The 5,000-nt window shown below is 43.3% G+C and overlaps 1 protein-coding gene across 1 annotated transcript in view; it reads left to right on the top strand.

Annotated features, from left to right (window-relative positions):
• LOC135094166 (solute carrier organic anion transporter family member 74D-like) overlaps nt 1-5,000 on the top strand; it is a 42,844-nt gene that overhangs the window by 24,413 nt on the left and 13,431 nt on the right. The window lies entirely within an intron of this gene.

Here is a 5,000-nt window from a genome sequence, read left to right as displayed (position 1 = left end):
TATCAAAAGCTTTTGATAGAGTCTGGCACAAAGCTTTGATTTCCAAACTACCCTCCTACGGTTTCTATCTTTCTCTCTGTAACTTCATCTCAAGTTTCCTTTCTGATCTTTCTGTTGCTGCTGTAGTAGACGGTCACTGTTCTTCTCCTAAATCTATTAACAGTGGTGTTCCTCAGGATTATGTCCTGTCACCCACTCTCTTCTTATTACTTATCAATGACCTTCTAAACCAAACTTCTTGTCCTATCCTCTCCTACGCTGACGATACCACCCTGCACTTTTCCACATCTTTTCATAGACGTCCAACCCTTCAGGAAGTAAACATTTCACGCAGGGAAGCCACACGACACCTGACTTCTGATCTTTATAAAATTTATGATTAGGACTGAGCAAATTTGGTATTGTTCAATGCCTCAAAAACTCAATTCTTCCATCTGTCAACTCGACACAATCTTCCAGACAACTATCCCCTCTTCTTCAATGACACTCAACTGTCCCCCTCTTCTACACTGAACATCCTCGGTCTGTCCTTTACTTATAATCTAAACTGGAAACTTCACATCTCATCTCTAGCTAAAACAGCTTCAATGAAGTTAGGTGTTCTGAGACGTCTCTGCCAGTTTTTTTTTCACCCCTTCCCCCCTCCCCAGTTGCTAACTCTGTACAAGGGCCTTATCTGTCATTGTATGGAGTATGTTTCACATGTCTGGGGGGGTTCCACTCATACTGCTCTTCTAGACAGGGTGGAATAATCTAGTCCTGCATCTAGTCGCTCCAATCCCTCCTCAGGATCCCCCTAAGCGAAGGTGCCTCTGGCGTTTTGCCTCTGCTAGTTGTGGGGACCTGAGGAGGTATTTTGCTGATTTTCCTTGGAATGACTACTGCTTCCGTGTCAGAGACCCGTCTTTGTGTGCCGAGCGCATAACAGAGGTGATAGTGTCTGGCATGGAGGCGTACATTCCTCACTCTTTTTCACGACCTAAACCTTCTAAACCTTGGTTTAACACAGCTTGTTCTCATGCTATACATGATAGAGAGGTGGCCCACAAAAGGTACTTAAGCCTTCCATCACCAGAATCTCATGCACTTTATATTTCTGCCCGGAACCATGCCAACTAGCCAAAAACTCCTTCATTAACAGAAAGTGTCAAAACCTTTCAAGATCTAACTCCCCTCGTGACTTCTGGCATCTAGCCAAAAATATCTCCAATAACTTTGCTTCTTCTTCTTTCCCTCCTCTATTTCAACCAGATGGCACCACTGCTATCACATCTATTTCTAAAGCTGAACTCTTCGTTCAAACCTTTGCAAAAAACTCTACCTTGGACGATTCTGGGCTGGCTCCTCCCTCTCCTCCATCCTCTGACTGCTTCATGCCACCTATTAAAATTCTTTGCAATGATGTTTTCCATGCTCTTGCTGGCCTAAACCCTCGGAAGGCTTATGCACCTGATGGGGTCCCTCCTATTGTTCTCCGAAACTGTGCCTCCGTCCTTGCCTAGTCAAACTCTTTCAGCTCTGTCTATCAACATCTACCTTTCCTTCTTGCTGGAAGTTTGCCTACATTCAGCCTGTTCCTTAAAAGGGTGACCGTTCTAATCTCTCAAACTACTGTCCTATTCCTTTAATTTCCTGCCTATCTAAAGTTTTTGAATCTATCCTCAACAGGAAGATTCTTAAACATCTATCACTTCACAACCTTCTATTTGATCGCCAGTATGGGTTCCGTCAAGTCCACTCTACTGGTGATCTTCTGGCTTTCCTTACTGAGTCTTAGTCATCCTCTTTTTAGAGATTTTGGTGAAACTTTTGCTGTTGCCTTGGACATATCAAAGGCTTTTGATCGAGTCTGGCACAAATCTTTGATTTCCAAACTACCCTCCTATGACTTCTATCTTTTCTCTGTAACTTCATCTCAAGTTTCCTTTCTGACCGTTCTATTGCTGCTGTGGTAGACGGTCACTGTTCTTCTCCTAAATCTATTAACAGTGGTGTTCCTCAGGATTCTGTCCTGTCACTCACTCTCTTCCTATTACTTATCAATGATCTTCTAAACCAAACTTCTTGTCCTATCCACTCCTACGCTGATGATACCACCCTGCACTTTTCCACGTCTTTTCATAGACGTCCAACCCTTCAGGAGGTAAACATTTCACGCAGGGAAGCCACAGAACGCTTAACTTCTGATCTTTCTAAAATTTCTGATTGGGGCAGAGCAAACTTGGTATTGTTCAGTGCCTCAAAAACTCAATTCCTTCATCTATCAACTCGACACAACCTTGCACACAAATATCCCCTCTTCTTCAATGACACTCAACTGTCCCCCTCTTCTACACTGAACATCCTCTGTTTGTCCTTTACTTATAATATGAACTGGAAACTTCACATCTCATCTCTAGCTAAAACAGCTTCTATGAAGTTAGGTGTTCTGAGACGTCTCCGCCAGTTTTTCTCACCCCCCCAGCTGCTAACTCTGTACAAGGGCCTTATCCGCCCATGTATGGAGTATGCTTCACATGTCTGGGGGGGTTCCACTCATACTGCTCTTCTAGACATGGTGGAATCAAAAGCTTTTCGTCTCATCAACTCCTCTCCTCTAACTGACTGTCTTCAGCCTCTCTCTCACCGCCGCAATGTAGCATCTCTAGCTGTCTTTTACCGCTATTTTCATGCTAACTGCTCTTCTGATCTTGCAATCTGCATGCCTCCCATCCTCCCGTGGCCACGCTGCACAAGACTTTCTTCTGTCTCTCACCCCTATTCTGTCCACCTCTCTAACGCAAGAGTTAACCAGTATTCTCAATCATTCATCCGTTTTTCTGGTAAACTCTGGAACTCCCTGCCTGCTTCTGTATTTCCACCTTCCAATGACTTGAATTCCTTCAAGAGGGAGGTTTCAAGAGACTTTTTCATCAATTTTTGACCACTGCTTTGACCCTTTTATGGGACTGGCATTTCAGTGGGCATTTTTTTTTTTTTTATTATTGGATTTTTGTTGCCCTTTGCCAGTGTCCCTCATACATAAAAAAAAAAAAACTCTTGCATTGGAGAGGTGAACAAAATAGGATTGAGAGAAAAAAGAAAATATTATGCAGCAACGCCGCCGGAGGAGGAGAAGCATGTAGTTAGTAAGTCCAGAAAAGCAGTTAGCATTAAAATAGCGGTATAAGATAGCAAGAGATGCAACATTGTGGCAATGAGAAAGTGGCTGAAGACAGTCAGTTAGAGGAGAGTTGACAAGATGATTCCTCCTGTCTAAAAGAGCTTTGTGAGTAGAACCCCCCATACATGTGAAGCATACTCCATACATGAACGGATAAGGCCCTTGTACAGAGTTAGCAACTGGGGGAGGGGGGGAAAGTTGAGAAAAACTGACTGAGACGACTCATAACACATTATTTCATAGAAGTTGTTTTAGCTAGAGATGAGATGTGAAGTGTCCAGTTCAGATTATAAGTAAAGGACAGACCGAGGATGTTCAGTGTAGAAGAGGGAGGCAGTTGAGTGTCATTGAAGAAGAGGGGATAGTTGTCTGAAAGGTTGTGTCGAGTTGATAGATGGAAGAATTGAGTTTTTGAGGCATTCGACAGTACTAAGTTTGCTTTGCCTAATCAGAAATTTTAGAGAGATCAGAAGTCAGATCTTCTGTGGCTTCCCTGCACGAACTGTTTACTTCCTGAAGAGTTGAAACTCAACGAAAAGATGTGAAAAATGCAGGATGGTATCATCAGCTTAGGAGTGGATAGGACAAAAAGTTTGGTTTAGAAGGTCATTGATGAATAATAGGAAGAGAGTCGGTGACATGACAGAACGCTGAGGAACACCACTGTTAATAGATTTAGGAGAAGAACAGTGGCTGTCTACCACAGCAGCAATTGAACGGTCAGAAAGGAAACTTGAGATGAAGTTACAGAGAGAAGGATAGAAGTCATAGGAGGGTAGTTCGGAGATCAAAGCTTTGTGCCAGACTCTATCAAAAGCTTTTGATATGTCCAAGGCAACAGCAAAAGTTTCACCAAAATCTCTAAAAGAGGATGACCAAGACTCAGTAAGGAAAGGCTATCATATATAGAACAAGAACAAGCTGTGTTAAACCAAGGTTTGGAAGCTTTGGGTCGAGAAAAAGTGTGAGGAATGTACGCCTCCATGCCAGGCACTATCACCTATGCCATGCGCTCAGCACGGGAAGACGAGTCTCTGACACGAAAGCAGTAGTCATTAAAAGGAAAATCAGCAAATTACCTCCTCAGGTCCCCTCAACTAGCAGAGGCAAAACGCCAGAGGTACCTCCTTTTAGGGGGATCCTGAGGAGGGATTGGAGCGATAGGACGAGATACAAAATTAATATGAGAGTGTGCTCGGAGGAGCCCAACGGAGAAGAGAAGGTGGCAGCATAAGCAGAAGGATTAGAGGTTAGAAAAAAAGTTAAGAATTTTGGACCTATCTCCAAGACGGTCAGGAATACAAGTAGGATGTTGCACCAATTGCTCTTGGTCGTGGAGGATAGCAAAGTCGAAGGCTAGTTCACCAGGATGGTCAGTGAAGGGAGAGGAAAGCCAAAGCTGGTGGTGAACATTGAAGTCTCCAAGAATGGAGATCTCTGCAAAAGGGGAGAGAGTCAGAATGTGCTCCACTTTAGAAGTTATGTAGTCAAAGAATTTTTTATAGTCAGAGGAATTAGGTGAGAGGTATACAGCACAGATAAATTTAGTTTGAGAGTGACTCTGTAGTCGTAGCCAGATGGTGGAAAACTCAGAAGATTCAAGAGCGTGGGCACGAGAGCAGGTTAAGTCATTGCGCACATAAATGCAACATCCAGCTTTGGATCGAAAATGAGGATAATGAGGAAATGAGGAAAAATGAGGAAAATGAGGAAAGTAGGAGGGAAGAGAAAAGGGGCTACTGTCAGTTGCCTCAGACACCTGAGTTTCAGTGAGGAAAAGAAGATGAGGTTTAGTAGAGGAGAGGTGGTGTTCTACAGATTGAAAATTAGATCTTAG

The sequence above is a fragment of the Scylla paramamosain genome, chromosome 44, assembly GCF_035594125.1.
Source record: "Scylla paramamosain isolate STU-SP2022 chromosome 44, ASM3559412v1, whole genome shotgun sequence".
Classification (NCBI taxonomy): Eukaryota; Metazoa; Arthropoda; class Malacostraca; order Decapoda; family Portunidae; genus Scylla; species Scylla paramamosain.
Note: the sequence above shows the minus strand (reverse complement) of the source record. Positions and strands in the feature narration are given on the sequence as shown.